At 44.4% G+C, this 17,831-nt stretch overlaps 1 long non-coding RNA gene across 1 annotated transcript; it reads right to left on the bottom strand.

Annotated features, from left to right (window-relative positions):
• Nucleotides 1-9,414: 9,414 nt before the first annotated feature.
• Nucleotides 9,415-17,393, bottom strand: LOC129867313 (uncharacterized). Its single transcript, XR_008761600.1, has 2 exons — nt 16,730-17,393; nt 9,415-10,786 (listed from the first exon to the last, which is right to left on the bottom strand). It is a non-coding gene; the product is annotated as an uncharacterized LOC129867313 (long non-coding RNA).
• Nucleotides 17,394-17,831: the final 438 nt, after the last annotated feature.

Raw genomic sequence — 17,831 nt, 5'->3', positions numbered from 1 at the left:
TGAACAAAACATAGATTTATTGTGGAACATGTTATATGACTGTCATCGGAGGTCGTTTTTTCTGGGCTCTTTAGGTTGGTTTTAGTTTATTTCGGTTGGTTGTGCATGCTACTTCAATCATAATTCATACTTCATAATCATAATTCATACGTGTCTGTCCACTTTTGTATTTGGTGGTGAGCTAACATAAATATATGTGGTGTTTTCTCTGTAAAACATTTAAAAAATCGGACATGTTGGCTGGATTGACAAGATGTTTATCTTTCAAATGCTGTATTGGACTTGTTAATGTGTAAAAGTTAAATATTTTAAAAAAATAGATTTTGAATTTCGCGCTCTGCAGGGGTGTCATTTTCGGTCCGAGGTCGGGCTTGCACCCCAAACAGGTTTTAAGCATGTCCCAGTTTAGGTCACCTAGTAGCACGAGCTCAGAAGATAGATGGGGGGCAATCAATTCACATATGGTATCGAGGGCACAGCTGGGGGCAGAGGGTGGTCTATAGCAAGCGGCAACAGTGAGAGACTTGTTTCTGGAAAGGTGAATTTTTAGAAGTAAAAGCTCGAATTGTTTGGGAACAGACTTGGATAGTAATACAGAACTCTGCAATCTATCTTTGCAGTAGATTGCAACACGGCCCCCTTTGGCAGTTCTATCTTGGTGGAAAATGTTATAGTTAGGGATGGAGATTTCAGGGTTTTTGGTGGTTTTCCTAAACCAGGATTCAGACATGGCTAAGACATCCGAGTTGGCAGAGTGTGCTAAAGCAGTGAGTAAAACAAACTTAGGGAGTAGGCTTCTAATGTTAACATGCATGAAATCAAGGCTTTTCCGGTTACAGAAGTCAACAAATGAGAGCACCTGGGGCATGGGAGTGAGGCTAGGCACTGCAGGACCTGGATTAACCTCTACATCACCAGAGGAACAGAGGAGAAGTAGGATAAGGGTACGGCTAAATGCTATACGAACTGGCCGTCTAGCACGTTCGGAACATGGAGTAAAAGGAGCAGGTTTCTGGGCTCAATAGCATAGATTCGAGGCATAGTGTACAGACAAAGGTAAGGTAGGATGTGAGTACATTGGAGGTGAACCTAGGCATTGAGTAATGATGAGAGAGATATAGTCTCTCTCATCTATGGACTTGGGCTGCAGTGGCAGCGATTCTTATAGCCAAGTTGCAGCAGGTTCCGGTTCCCTATATGGGGATCTGACAGTTCAGGCCTAATGAGGCTCTAACAGTTCATGCTTCACAGTTACAGTAAGTAGTAGGGAAAAAGGTGTCTTCTGTAACCTCTTTTTGGAGCCGGTGGAACCTGTGTGTGCTTGGGCTACGGTGAGCCTCCTAGTTTGGTACCCTCTGAGCTGGCTTTGGGCGTGATTGTATGTAACCCATAGTATGTTATACAGAGTGACCAACTGAAAGGCAATGTACAGTTATGAATACACTGCTCAAAAAAATAAAGGGAACACTTAAACAACACAATGTAACTCCAAGTCAATCATACTTCTGTGAAATCAAACTGTCCACTTAGGAAGCAACACTGATTGACAATAAATTTCACATGCTGTTGTGCAAATGGAATAGACAAAAGGTGGAAATTATAGGCAATTAGCAAGACACCCCCAAAAAAGGAGTGATTCTGCAGGTGGTGACCACAGACCACTTCTCAGTTCCTATGCTTCCTGGCTGATGTTTTGGTCACTTTTGAATGCTGGCGGTGCTCTCACTCTAGTGGTAGCATGAGACGGAGTCTACAACCCACACAAGTGGCTAAGGTAGTGCAGCTCATCCAGGATGGCACATCAATGCGAGCTGTGGCAAGAAGGTTTGCTGTGTCTGTCACCGTAGTGTCCAGAGCATGGAGGCGCTACCAGGAGACAGGCCAGTACATCAGGAGACGTGGAGGAGGCCGTAGGAGGGCAACAAGCCAGCAGCAGGACCGCTACCTTCGCCTTTGTGCAAGAAGGAGCACTGCCAGAGCCCTGCAAAATGACCTCCAGCAGGCCACAAATGTGCATGTGTCTGCTCAAACGGTCAGAAACAGACTCCTTGAGGGTGGTATGAGGGCCCGACGTCCACGGGTGGGGGTTGTGCTTACAGCCCAACACCGTGCAGAACGTTTGGCATTTGCCAGAGAACACCAAGATTGGCAAATTCGCCACTGGCGCCCTGTGCTCTTCACAGATGAAAGCAGGTTCACACTGAGCACATGTGACAGACGTGACAGAGTCTGGAGACGCCGTGGGGAACGTTCTGCTGCCTGCAACATCCTCCAGCATGACCGGTTTGGCGATGGGTCAGTCATGGTGTGGGGTGGCATTTCTTTGTGAGGCCGCACAGCCCTCCATGTGCTCGCCAGAGGTAGCATTGACTGCCAATAGGTACTGAGATGAGATCCTCAGAACCCTTGTGAGACCATATGCTGACACATGCACATTTGTGGCCTGCTGGAGGTCATTTTGCAGGGCGCTGGCAGTGCACCTCCTTGCACAAAGGCGGAGGTAGCGGTCCTGCTGCTGGGTTGTTGCCCTCCTACGGCCTCCTCCACGTCTCCTGATGTACTGGCCTGTCTCCTGGTAGCGCCTCCATGCTCTGGACACTACGCTGACAGACACAGCAAACCTTTTTGCCACAGCTTGCATTGATGTGCCATCCTGGATGAACTGCACTACCTGAGCCACTTGTGTGGGTTGTAGACTCCGTCTCATGCTACCACTAGAGTGAGAGCACCGCCAGCATTCAAAAGTGACCAAAACATCAGCCAGGAAGCATAGGAACTGAGAATTGGTCTGTGGTCACCACCTGCAGAATCACTCCTTTTTTGGGGGTGTCTTGTTAATTGCCTATAATTTCCACCTTTTGTCTATTCCATTTGCACAACAGCATGTGACATTTGTTGTCAATCAGTGTTGCTTCCTAAGGGGACAGTTTTATTTCACAGAAGTGTGATTGACTTGGAGTTACATTGTGTTGTTTAAGTGTTCCCTTTATTTTTTTGAGCAGTGTATAACCACTGTTCCCCTAAACGAGGGAACGAGGAAATGATTGCGAGCCCCGGTATTATAGCCAGGAAGGCGGGGCTTCCGAGGGCGGGCTCGGGATCCATTGGTCCGTTGGGTTTGATTTCAGTTTTCTTCAGGTGAATAGGATTGGTCGTTGACTCTTCATAGTGTGTTATAGCTAATTCCCTCCTTCAGGGAACAGTAGTTATAGTCATAACTGTGCGTATCTTCGTTTGCTCTCTGATGGCTCAGAGAAATAAAGAGGTCATGTGTGCGTGTCTGCGGCCTTGTCAAGGGAGGAATGCGATATTGAAATAAACATGAAGTCTGTGGAGAATGACTGCATTAGTATGCAGAAAATTAAATTACCCTCTCTGCGCTGCCTGCCACCAAGACTAGCCAAAGTGATAAATCTGGTTGTGAAAGATTCATACTTGAAGCAGATGTATTCAATTCTTACAGGCTGCAATGCCTCTGTCTGATATTTTAGGGTTCAATGAGGTACTGGGCATCTTGCTGCATGCTGATTGGAAGGCGATCATGATGTAATGGCACACAATGGGCTTCACTCCTGTTCCTGCTGAACTGAGCCAGTACTCAGAGTTCACACTGATACCAGTTCAGTAGGCACAGGAGGGCACAGCCCCAACCATAGGGTATTTAACCCTCCACGTCCATCCCTTTAGAAACACTCCAACACTGCATTGAGACCGGATGGAGAAAAAAAAAAGATACTGCAGCCAATTTGATGGGTAGCCCTGAGCAGGACTTCAACCCGCTACTGTCAGTCCAATGCCTTACTAAGCAATTACCACAAGAGGTCTAAACATCTTGATGAGACGACATGCAGTGCATTCGGAAAGAATTCATACCCCTTCACTTTTTCCACATTTTAGGCCTTATTCTAAAATTGATTAAATTGGGTTTTTCCTCATCAATACAGAACACCCCATAATGACAAAGCATGTTTGCAAATGTATTTGAAAACCCCCCAGAAATATTAGTTTTACATAAGTATTCAGACCCTTTACTCACTACTTTGTTGAAGCACCTTTGGCAGCGATTACAGCCTTGAGTCTTCTTAGGTATGACGCTACAATCTTGGCATACCTGTATTTGGGGAGTTTCTCCCATTCTTCTCAGCAGATCCTCTCAAGCACTGTCAGATTGGATGGGGAGAGTAGCTGCACAGCTATTTTCAGGTCTGACCGGAGATGTTCGATCGGGTTCAACTCCGAGCTCTGGCTGGGCCACTCAAGGACATTCAGAGGCTTGTCCCGAGGCTACTCCTGCATTGTCTTGGCTGTATGCTTAGGGCCGTTGTTCTGTTGGAAGGTGAACCTTCGCCCCAGTCTGAAATCCTGAGTGCTCTGGAGCAGGTTTTCATCAAAGATCTCTCTGTACTTTGCTTTGTTCATCTTTCCCTCTATCCTGACTAGTCTACCAGTCTCTGCCACTGAAAAACATCCCAACAGCATGATGCTGCCACCACCATGCTTCACTGTAAAGATGGTACCAGGTTTCCTCCAGACGTGATGCCTGGCATTCAGGCCAAAGAGTTCAATGTTAGTTTCATCAGACCAGAGAATCTTGTTTCTCGTAGTCTGAGAGTCCTTACGGGCCTTTTGGCAAACTCCAAGCAGGCTGTCTTGTGCCTTTTAATGAGGAGTGGCGTTCCGTCTGGCCACTCTACCATAAAGGCCTGATTGGTGGAGTGCTGCAGAGATGGTTGTCCTTCTGGAAGGTTGTCCCGTCTCCACAGAGGAACTCTGGAGCTCTGTCAGAGTGACTATCAGGTTTTTGGTCACCTCCCTGACCAAGGCCCTTCTCCCCCAATTGCTCAGTTTGGCCGGACGGCCAACTCTCGGAAGAGTCTTGGAGGTTCCAAACTTCTTCCATTTAAGAATGATGGAAGCCACTGTGTTCTTGGGGACTTTCAATGTTGCAGAAAATGTTTGCCTCGACACAATCCTGTCTCGGAGCTCTACGGACAATTCCTTTGACCTCATGGCTTGGTTTTTGCCCTGACATGCACTGTCAGCTGTGGGACCTTATATAGACAGGTGTTTGCCTTTCCAAATAATGTCCAGTCAATTAAATGGACCACAGGTGGACTTCAATCAAGTTGTAGAAAAATCTGAAGGATGATCAATGGAAACAGGATGCACTTGAGCTCAATTTCGAGTCTCATTGCAAAGGGTCTGAATAGTTATGTAAATAAGGTATTTCTGTTTATTTATTTTTTCAAAAATGTATAAAAACTTGTTTTTGCTTTGTCATCATGGGGTATTGTATGTAGATTGATGAGGAAAGTTTTTAACTGAATACATTTTAGAACAAGGCAGTACCGTAACAAAATGTGGAAAAAGCGAAGGGGTCTGACTACTTTCCGAATGCACTCTAACAACTGGCCACAGGGACTGCATCACAATTATCCAGAAGACAGACTCACCAGCTGGCCAATGGACAAGGGGACAGAAATAACTACAACAACACACATTAAAGCATAAAAAACATGCTTTAAAAAATGCCTACATGGTCCAGCACTGTTCCACAAGATGTTTTGCATATACAGTGGGGCCAGAAATTATTGACACCCTTGATAAAGTAGAGCAATAATGACTGTATAAAATAAACAATTTCAAGTACTGAGCTATGTTGTTAGCAAAAAAAAGGGAATATATTATATTATTATATACTAATACAATTAGTCAGATAAAGAGATTTTTTTTACAAGTAAAACTTTTCTTTCTCAAACAGGTATCACATCTCCCATATCTCCCTCACTAGCTTTAAGCACCTGTTGTCAGAGCAGCTCACAGATCACTGCACTTGTACATAGTCCATCTGTAAACAGCTCATCCAACTACCTCATCACCATACTGTATTTATTTATTTATCTTGCTCCTTTGCACCCCAGTATCTCTACTTGCACATTCATCTTCTGCACATCTACCATTCCAGTGTCTAATTGCTATATTGTAATTACTTCGCCACCATGGCCTATTTATTGCCTTACCTCCCCTATCTTACCTCATCTGCACTCACTGTATATAGATTTTAATTTTTTCTACTGTATTATTGACTGTATGTTTGTTTATTCCATGTGTCACTCTGTGTTGTTGTATGTGCCGAACTGCTGTGCTTTATCTTGGCCAGGTCGCAGTTGTAAATGAGAACTTGCCTACCTGGTTAAATAAAGGTGAAATAAAATACAATAAATAAAAAAGGTAGGGGTAAAAATTGTTGGCACCCGATAAATAAAGTTTAGTATTTGGTTCCATATTCCTAGCAAACAATGACTAGATCAAGCTTGTTGGATGCATTTGCAGTTTGTTTTAGTTGTATTACAGATTATTTTGGGCCCAATAGAAATGAATGGTAAGTAATTTATTGTGTCATTTTGGAGTCACTTTTATTGTAAACAAGAATAGAATATGTTTTTAAAGACTTGTACATTAATGTGAATGCTACCATTACTACAGACAATCCTGAATGAATTGTGAATAACGATGAGTGAGAAAGTTACAGAGGGTCAAAGATCATACCCCCAAGACAAGTTTCAAGTTTTTATTGTCACGTGCTGTCACGATCGTCATATGGAATGGACCAAGGTACATTTTCCTTTATTTGCAAATGTCGCCAACAAAAGAATAATACAACAAAACCGAACGTGAAGCTCCGTAAGGCTATACATAAACAAACGAAGACAACTACCCGCAACTACCAAAAGGAAAAAAGGCTGCGTAAGTATGATTCCCAATCAGAGACAACGATAGACAGCTGTCCCTGATTGAGAAAAATATCCGGCCAAAACATAGAAACAAACAACATAGAATTCCCACCCCAAATCACACCCTGATCTAACCAACTAGAGAAATAAAACGGCTCTCTAAGGTCAGGGCGTGACAGTACACCCCCCCCCCCCCCCCTCCCTAAAGGTGCGGACTCCCGGTTGCAAACCTGAACCTATAGGGGAGGGTCCGGGTGGGCATCTACCCTCGGTGGCGGCTCCGGCTCGGGACGTAGCCCCCGCTCCACCTCTGGCTCCCCCCACTTTGGTGGCGCCTCTGGTGCGGGGACCCTCGTTGCAGGACCCGGACTGGGGACCCTCGCCGCAGGCCCCGGACTGGGGACCCTCGCCACAGGCTCCGGTCTGGGGAACCTCGCCGCAGGCCCCGGACTGGGGACCCTCGCCGCAGGCCCCGGACTGGGGACCGTCGCCGGAGGCTCCGGACTGGGGTCTGTTGCCGGAGGCTCCGGACTGGGGACCGTCGCTGAAGGCTCCGGACTGGAGACCGTCGCTGAAGGCTCCGGACTGACCTGTGGAGCAGGCACAGGATGAACCGGGCTGTGGGGGAGCACTGGAGATCTGGTGCTTATCCTTGGCACCACTCCTCCAGGCTGAATTCTCACTTTAGCCTGGCACCTCCAGAGCGCAGGCACATGTCGAACCGGGCTGTGGGGGATCACTGGAGATCTGGTGCTTAACACTTGCACCGCTCCTCGCGGCTGAATGCCCACTTTAGCCCGGCACGTGCGGAGCGCAAGCACAGGACGCACTGAACTGTCACAGCGCACCAGAGACACAGTGCGCAGAGCCGGCGCAGGATACCCTGGGCCGACTTGGCGCATCGGAGACCAAGAGCGCTGAGCTGGCACAATCTGCCCTGGCTGGATGCCCACTCTAGCTTGGCACTTGCGGAGAGCTGGCTCTGAGCGCACCGGGCTGTGCACACGCACTGGAGACACCGTGCGCTTCACCGCATCACATGGTGCCTGACCAGTACCACACTCTTTGCAGTGAGCACGGGGAGTTTGCTCTGCCAACGGAAGCCCGAGAAGCCACTCCCCCAAAACATTTTTTGGGGGAGTGGCTTCTCGGGCTTCCGTCGATGACTAATGTCGATGACTAATATCGTTGCCGCTCCTCCTTCACTGCCTTTATCTCCTCCTTTGGACGGCGATATTCTCCAGCCTGCCTCCAGGGTCCCTTACCGTCCAGGATCTCCTCCCATGTCCATGAGTCCCTTTCTCCATGCTGCTTGGTCCTTTGGTGGTGGGTATAGACAACAATAGACAGCTGTCTCTGATTGGGAATCATACTTAGGCAGCCTTTTTTCCTTTTGGTAGTTGTGGGTAGTTGTCTTCGTTTATGCATGTATAGCCTTACGGAGCTTCACGTTCGTTTTTGGTGTATTATTGTTTTGTTGGCGACATTTGCAAAATAAAGAAAAATGTACGCTCACCACGCTGCACCTTGGTCCATTCCATATGACGATCGTGACACGTGCACTAGTACAATGACATGTCTTTCTTGCTTGCTCTTTCCCAACAATATTGTCCTCTGTAACTTTCTCACTCATCATTATTCACAATTCATTCAGGATTATCAGTAATCATGGTAGCAACCACATTAATATACGTTTAGAAACATATCATATTCTTAATTATAATAAAGTGTATAATATTGGTCAGAAAATAATCAGAAAAACAACCATAACTAACAGAAATTGACGTAGTCATTGTGTGCTAGGAATATGGGACCAAATACTACACTTTTCACTACTTTATTTATAAGAATCTTTAGGGGTGTCAATCATTTTGAACCCTAACCCTAAAAGGTTACTTGTTAAGCAAAAACTCTGTCTCTGAGCAATTGTACTAGTATAGAATAATAGAATAATATTATAATATAATAATATAATAATATTCCCCCGAAAAAGTTGAGCGTACAATTTAGCTCAGTATTTGAATTATTTATTTTATACAGTCATTACTGCTCATCTTTATCAAGGGTGTCAATAATTTTGGACCCCACTGTATCTTAACTCATAAAGTTAATTTCACACACTCGTAAAGTGGCCTCAGAGTTACTTGGCCAAGTACCAAACACTCACAGTCCTCCACAGCTCAGAGTGTGAATGTTGGGCAGGCAGCCTAGCCCACACATACAGCTCTGGGAAGGAGGTGAGGTGAGGCATGCCTCATAAACTAGTGCCCGTGCTGAGTGACAAAGGTGGGGTGCTGTGCTCTGACTGACTGACTGAGGTGGAGTGGAACTAGGCATGCCTGGGCTGGCCAGACATTCTCTCAGTAGCATTTCTTCCTTCCTCCGCTCTTTAATCGGGGATCGTGCTGCGTTCCACTGCCGCACTCCTCTGTCCCTCTCTTTCCACCCTCTTCCTTCATCTTCACATCTCAGATATCAGCCAGTGCTCTTTGCATTCATCGCCATCGTTTGGAACACATCCCGCCACATCAACTATTTCACCTCAGGCACTGAACTTAGCCACTGTGAACAACATATAAGAGGGATCAATGCTCACCAATTAGCTAAGCTCTGTGCCTTTAGCAATTGGCTGCTCATGACAGGATGCAAATGAGGAAAAGAATAGAGACTTTCACTGGCAGACAGTTGGGAGAAACTTTAATTGATTCGTCTATAGCAGGGGTTCTATTTGAAAAGGACCGATCACACACATTTCCTAGGTTGCAAAGGTCTTGATGGATATTGTGAGTTATCGGTGTCGTAAGAAATTGCCACCTCACAACCCATGTGACCCCAAACTGTTCAAACTGTACATGCTCCTCTTGTTGGCGTGAGTTTTAAACAAATGTTCTGCAATTCTACACATTTTACCATGTCTTATGTGTGTTCATATTAGTTATGGGCCTTCTGAGTCTTTTCCGGGAGCCGCATCTTTTGACTCCATTCACGTAAAAGAGCAGCATTATTTGGCTCCCAAAAAGCTAATTGTTCAAAATGCTTGAAAATAGACCTAGAACCATGAAAAATAGCAAATCCCGAATGTTACCAGGGGTCAGCTTTCAATTTTAATATTCTCTAGATAATTTCCATATGTCCATAGTAGACAACCACTCTAGCGCCCCTTTTATAAAAAACTAATTGTTGTGACCCGTGGTCTGTATTGACCCCGTTCTGGGTCCAAATCCGGACCGCGGTCCGCCTGTTGAGTATGGCTGCTCTAAATCTATAGGTACTTTATAGACTTCTATAGATGGTAAAACACTCTTTGTTCTTTAAATCTAACCACTCCTTAAGTCTATAAGCAAAGGCTGCCTAAGTAGAATCAGTTTCCTACAGTTCAAACAGAGAGTCTGCAGACAATCTCCTTAGTTCTAAAGCTGTATGTCATTGTGCATTCCTAAAGGTGATACATGATCTTTACCCAAAATATGATACATTGTGTAAACCTGGCCTGCTTTCAAATGCATTGGATTTACTTCCTGGCCATTTGTAAAGAACAGTTTGGATTTCAGGTTGTACTCTCATCTGCAGCTTTAGAGGAATAAAAACGCTTTCCACAGGGGAAAGTTGTTTGTTGTTTGGGGTTTTGTTTGTAAGGAGCTAATACCAGGAGGTAATCTGTAAATCACTGTGAGAGCTAAGAACAGCTTATATCTGGAGTTGAACTTCCTGACATTCAACCTTCCTATCCACTCGCTCTAATATTTGACATGTTATTGTTTCCATAGACCACATAGGGCCAAGACAGAAGACAGACATGAAAGTCCTCCTGACGGGCAGAACATATAGACCCCACCTGGAGAACTACATGTGAAAGGGTGGAAATCCCTGGCAATGTGATTTTCGTTTATGTTTGTGCACCAAATCACGGTACCAGGAACCCTCCCCACCACAGCCAGACTGGTAGCAAGCTGTGCCGGTTGCCCGTCCCTGGCCAGTGGCTGTGCGGCCTCCAGATGTCTCCCCAACTGTGGTCCACCTGTGTCCTCAGGCTGCTCCCAGTCAGACCCACCCTGCAGGGAGAGAAGAAAGGAGAGAGCAGCCGTCACCACCTCATCACTTACCGGGGGAGAGATGACCCACTGTTTACCATCCAATACAGATTGCACTGGAATGCAAGACAATAGTCTGATCTCCGTAACGAGAGGCGGTTTTGATAAAGTAGGTGGACATGAGGAATGGCTGTGCAGACTTTGGTTGCATGCTGTTTGTGTCAGAGGGAAGGAGGCAAGCAGCAGATGTGGAGGTTGGTTGAAATATGCAGACACAGCTGCTCAGTCAAAGCTCATTGTTTGGAGTGACTCAGAGGTAAAACATTGTTCTTGTTTGGAATGGCTGGAGCAGAGAGCACTGCTATTGCTACTGGACATCAATGCTCCCAATAACACCAGAACTAGAGGAAAAATGGACAAACATACAGTATAGACCACTTTTATATTTTATTTATTTAATCTTTATTTAACTAGGCTAGTCAGTTAAGAACAAATTCTTATTTACAATGACGGCCTACCCTGGCCAAACCCTAACCCGGACGACGCTGGGCCAATTGTGCACCGCCCTATGGGACTCCCAATCACGGTGTAACGAATGTTGTCGGGAGAAGAAGAAGAGGACCAAGGTGCAGCGTGGTAAGTATTCATAATACTTTTAATAAATACGAACACTTGAACAAAAACAACAAAACGACAAACGAACAGTTCTGCAAGGTGCAATACACAAAACAGAAAACAACTACCCACAAACACAGGTGGGAACAGTATGGTAAGTATGGTTCTCAATCAGAGAGAACGATTGACAGCTGCCTCTGATTGGGAACCATACCAGGCTAAACACCTAGAAATACAAAACATAGAACAAAACATAGAATGCCCACCCCAACTCACGCCCTGACCAAACCAAAATAGAAACATAAACAAGGAACTAAGGTCAGGGCGTGACACACGGCCAGTTGTGATACAGCCTGAAATCTAACCAGGGTCTGTAGTGACACCTCTAGCACTGAGATGCATTGTCTTAGAGCACTGAGGCACTCGGGAGCCCCACTTCAAATAAGCATAGCCGAATTTGACACAGAGAGACCACCCCAATTAAAAGTTTTCACCCTTGGTCATGGAACAGAGCAGAGCAGAACGTTCAATAAGCTTCAAGTTCTAAAATGTTCTAGAACAGGGATCGATTATTTCTGAGCGGATGGTCGGGGGGCCGGAACATAATTACAAATAATTTGTAGACTGCAAATTGACCGCAAGAAGCCCAAACAGATATAATGTTTGACTAAAATATAATAATTTCAAACCTTGCTTACATCTGTATACAATCACGTGTCTCTCTATTATGTGTGAGAATACTTGGGAACAGATTTCTTCAATTAAAATCACTTGGAGCTGATTTCCTGGTGTTTCTACAGGCTTTTATGTTCAACAATAAAAATAATGATTTTCATTATATATATATATGTGTGTTTTTTTGCTAAGAAAACTTGTGGGACCAAATAAAACCACCAGTGTGCCAAATTTGTCCCGCGGGCCGCTAGTTGGGGAACCCTGTTCTAGAACGTTCAAGTTTGTGGGCGGAACTTGGCGGGAAAAGAAAACCACAAACAAACTCCTCTCTTTTAACAACTTCATTTTCATGCTGTATGAGGAATGTCATGTATTATAACTATTATTGTTGTTTTCCTCCAGAGGAAAATTCCTGGGCCAATTCCTGAGTCCCCTTGTGGGGACTACATAATGACAGGATTGTTGAGTTGTGAGGAGGTCAAGTGTGCAGTAGTGTGGGGTGGAGGCCTGGTTTGCACTACACAGGGCTCAAATATAGGGTGGTATTAAAGAATGATCATAGAGAGCTAGATTTAAATGGCCGATTTCAGCTCAAATGAGTCCCTATGCTTGTTATATTGTGTAGTGTACACACTAACTAGTGTAGTGCACTACATAAGGACCATCAGTGCACTCACATTTCAGAGTTAGCAATAATTGATCAGATACCTCATATTATATTAATCAAATAAATTACAGTTGATTCAATGCATATAATTATTCGTATCACTGACCTTTCCAGATTAGGTTTATTATCCCTGAGCTTTAAGCTGTGTCGACAACACCATTTCCTGTTTCTGCTCCTGCATCCATACATTCTTTCCTGCATTCATACATTTTTTCCTGCATCCATACATTGTCATTCTGTAGCAGCCAGGGTATTGCGTATCCTACTTGGCATTCAGCAGGAAATTGCTACAATCCTGCACAGTGTATATAGCAGTGTACCTTTAACAACACCGTAGTGCAGAATTTTTTCAGGCGAGGGAAATATGTATGTCCTATCTGTCTAGCCCGATGTTAACACTTGGCCACTCCCTCCCTTCTCTGGTATCATGAATAAATATGTTTGTCTAGTTTATAGATGTGAAAGGCAAGTTGTGCTTCATTGCCTGTAGAGAGAGAGAGAGAGAGAGAGAGAGAGAGATGGATGGAGAGAAAGGGAGTTGTCTTTCTCTCTTTGTGACCTGTGAGTCAGTGTGTTTGTTTGATAGGTGTGCTATAGGAAATGTTTCTTTGCTGATAACATTTTCCACAAATCAATGTATACAGAGTGACTGTTGAAAGTGACAGAGGCACAATGACAAAACTCTGTGTCATATCAGTTCAGCTCTAGTAAGCAAACAAAGGATTAGCCAAGACCATGCAGCATAGGAAATGCATTGATGTATTGGAATTGTATTTGGAATGACAACTTGCAATAGAATAGAATACAATAGAATGGAATATAATATAATTTGGAGACATTCTACACATGTAATATGCTAATCAGCTTTTAATTGGAATATTCTTTACATAGTGTCCATTTCGCTTTAAAACTCCGGATTCCGACATAGCTCGTCTTAATATTTCAATATTTCTTAATTCCGTTCTTTTACTTTTAGATTAGTGTGTATTGTTAGATATTACTGCACTGTTTGAAGCTAGGAACACAAGCGTTTTGCTACACCCACAATAACATCTGCTAAACCTGTATGCGACCAATAACATTTGATTTGATCTGATCTGATATGTCCCGAGTAGACAACCACAAATGAGCTCATTCAAAATGTGATGGATTGCTTTTTCTGCTTATTTTGCACAAGGTTACGATGTTTCCCAGACATAATGGAAGTAAAAAAACATCTCCTTATGTTCAGCCACAGCGCATGTGTTTACATAGGAGACATGGCGTGTATCTGATGGTTGTGACTGCAGGTGGAAGTTTAGCATCTGACCACAGTGACGCACTGTTTAAGTCACCCAGCATCTCACACACTGGCGCTACAATGATTTGTCTCCACGAATCTCTGCTCTTGCAAAACATAACCTGCACAGGAGAGAATGAGACAGCTAGAGAGAGGACTTAGAGCTTCCTGCTTATAAACCACTTATAAATGTCTCATTAGTCTACTTCATTCTATTTTATTCCATTGTATTCTATTATTTTCCATTAAGCTAGTTCTATTCTGTTCTATTCTATTCCATGGGTGATTAGTGTGAAGATGAAATAGATATGCGCAGGCCTAAAAGTCTGAATTGTAAGACATGCATTGTTCTAAGTGCAGTATTTACATCACTTTGACCTTCACTGCTGGTTGTCTTAGTCTTAAAGTATTTTGCTTTAGTGGTGACTGGTGCAGTAATCTTGATTGATTGAAAAACAGATTTTCTTCAAAGTTGATGAGAGAGAGAGAGAGAGAGAGAGAGAGAGAGAGAGAGAGAGAGAGAGAGAGAGAGAGAGAGAGAGAGAGAGAGAGAGAGAGAGAGAGAGAGAGAGAGAGAGAGAGAGAGAGAGAGAGAGAGAGAGAGAGAGAGAGAGAGAGAGAGGAGAGAGAGGAGAGAGAGAGGAGAGAGAGAGAGAGAGAGAGGAGAGAGAGAGAGAGAGAGAGAGAGAGAGAGAGAGAGAGAGAGAGAGAGAGAGAGAGAGAGAGAGAGAGAAGTCACAGTGGAGTGGCAAAATTCCTGGGCCTGGCACATAGATACAATATCAGACTGACTACATCAATGGCGTATATGTCAGTCAGAAGGTCAAACTATACTGATCCAGACAAAACCATATCAGCTGGTTTATCTGAAGCCATGCCAACGATAACGCAACATCAACCATAAAAAACAATACATGTGAGAAGACAGGAGGAGTTGACACAGGGAGGCTCCCTCCCTCCCCATTCCAAGCATGCAATCTCTTCTCTCCACACTGAGGCCTGTTTTTCCATGACAGATGTCTCCAATTGTAGGCTGTTGTTGCTGCTGTAAGTCTACTGCGCCATGAAGCACAGCATCGTTTTCATAACCTGATTATTCAATGACTGGTGAACAACATATTGACCTGGCCAACGATACTGCAGCAATTTCACACACTTGGTGTTGAAGGGATGGTGTGAGTGTTTGTGTTTACTCAGAGGCATCATGTCCATTGAATTTGATAAATGTAAGACCCCCCCCCCCCCCCCAAAAAAAAAAAAAAACATTCACAGGATTAATGCAAAAGATATTGAATTTGATCATCAAACAATGCCTTATTAAAATGATTGGGTGCATGACGCCACTGGGTACTTTGTACTGCACAGTAGGTGTTTATGAGTGCGTGTGCTGTCTGTCTGTGTGTGTGTGTCTGTGTGTGTGTGTGTGCCTGTGTGTGCAGGCATGTGTTTAAGCTCCAACAAGGGAAGCTGTTTACTACTTGGAGGGTCGTAAAAGTAAATTCTATGCGTCAGTCTGGCCTATCAAAGGCTCCTTCATCCATGGCTTGGATGTGTTTGGTAATTGCCAGGGTTCAGACCACCATTCCTGTTTCACTGTGTGGTGGCAACTCATCTGTGCAGGAAGGAACACACACACCGACACAACAAAAGACAGATAAATACACAAAGGCACAGAAAACACGTGCACTCACAATCAAATGTGCACACGCATATGCATGGATGTGCACACACACACACACACACACACACACACACACACACACACACACACACACACACACACACACACACACACACACATAAACAAAATGTCCCTATCATTGACACATCTGTTCATTATTCCCCATCTTCCAGGCAACGCCCAAAGATGCATCTCCAGCAGGACATAGACATGTATTTGAAAATGCACCTAAAGAAATACAAATATCAGACCTGGTAAAACCTTAGTCCTGGTCTGTCTGGAACTATTAGATGAGTAAATCCAGAAATCTTGGAACATATTCAAATATTTGTACTATTTGTCTCGAAATAGAGGAATTTGAGTTTATAGAATCAAAGTATTCCATGTCCAAATAAAGACTAGACGAGGCATTTGAAGAGCCTTAGTACACAGTAGTGCTCACAAGCTCACAGGAGGGCGTGGAGACACAAAGACATGTAAATATTCAGCACCAGGTGTGTGAAATTCTAGCTGGTAGTATATTTTTCTTTTCACTCAATTTAACAGGATAGAGGATTGATCCTTTGTGCACAGCTGGTATGTCTCAACACTGTCTCAAATGGAAATCTGACATGGATTAGGTTTCTTCTTGGACAGTACGAAAATTTAAGTTCTAAATAAAATATGTGAACAGGCCAACACTAACCTATCAACATGTGAATATCCTCAATCCTTTTATGACATAAGCAGACAAATACCAAAAATCTATAAACAGATGAAAAAACAGTCACGGTACAGTAAATCGTTTTTGCTTCATTCTTCCTGATAGCACCGCCGTCAATAGAACAGAGCCTGGCTGATGAGATGTAGACAATGTGAAGTTACTCTGATGCTCAGTGCACTTGGGTAACTTTAGACAGGTCTGATGCTGTTTCTGGTTGTCTGATCTATGGTTGTCTGATCTAAGTGACTGACAAGGGAGTTGCCTTGGCCTAATAAGAGAGTGAGAGAGAGTGAGATAGTGAGAGAGAGAGATAATCTGAAAAAGTGAACAGAACTGCCACTCACCATGCTCCCAGATCCAGCAGTGCCGCGTGGAGCGGACTGAGTTCAGCTGAGGAGTGGAGCAGTCAGTGGAGGAGTTCCTTCTGGGAAGACTGCTCTAAGGAATGTGCTATTTCAGATCCAGCAGCAGAAGCTCAGTCTGTCCTGTGCCGAGGTCTCTTTTGAGGGCGTAGAGAGGGGGCTATACCGGTCTTGTTCCCAGTTCCCACAGTGGTGGAGTGGTGGAGAGGAGAGGAGATGAGAGAGAGAGAAGGGTTGTCCTATCCTGTGTTCGGTTTCCCACAGAGAAGAGGAGAGAAGAGGAGAGCAGAGGAGAGGTCAGACTTGGAGCTAGTTAACACACCCCTCTGGCTGGTGACTGGCAGCTAGCGTAGTTTTGTCTCCTTTCTTCAACCGAATGAATCACTCTGGAGATGCATAGCCCCAGCTCGTCCACTTACAGCAGAGTAACAGGAGAGAGAGGGAGAGAGAGAGAGCGAGAGAGTGAAAGAAAGAGAAAAGGAGAGTGAGAGAAAGATTTTCAACTGTTGGTCCCAAGAGATCCACTGTCTATCTGAGGGTCTGGAAGTAGTGCTGTCAGTTCTCCTCCCTCCTTTATTCCCTCCCTCCTCTTCTTTCATCCCCCTCAGTGTTTTTCCAGGCTCCGTTGAGACTCTCTTATTGTGGCAATTGCATTAGCCTTTCGCCAGAGAGGAATAGCTCTTAGTGCCTAATGAATTCTCTCTCTCTCTCTCTCTCTCTCTCTCTCTCTCTCTCTCTCTCTCTCTCTCTCTCTCTCTCTCTCTCTCTCTCTCTCTCTCTCTCTCTCTCTCTCTCTCTCTCTCTCTCTCTCTCTCTCTTTCTCTCTCTCTCTCACAAGTGTATGTGTCTATCAGTCTGACTTATACACGTACACACAGACATACACACATATCTCTCACTCCTGTTTTTCCGACTTTTCTTCCCTTAAAGGGGCAAGGACTCTGATTTTCTGAGGTGCTATTAAAGAGTCCAGGTGCAGTATCCTATTACTACCAGAGAAACTCATTAACTGTGTGTGTGCACTGTGTCATTGCCTCACTTCTAACACACTAGTGCACCAGAGGTGTGCCATGGAAACGTATGT

The sequence above is a fragment of the Salvelinus fontinalis genome, chromosome 12, assembly GCF_029448725.1.
Source record: "Salvelinus fontinalis isolate EN_2023a chromosome 12, ASM2944872v1, whole genome shotgun sequence".
NCBI lineage: Eukaryota > Metazoa > Chordata > Actinopteri > Salmoniformes > Salmonidae > Salvelinus > Salvelinus fontinalis.
This window is presented reverse-complemented; position numbering and strand designations above follow the sequence as displayed.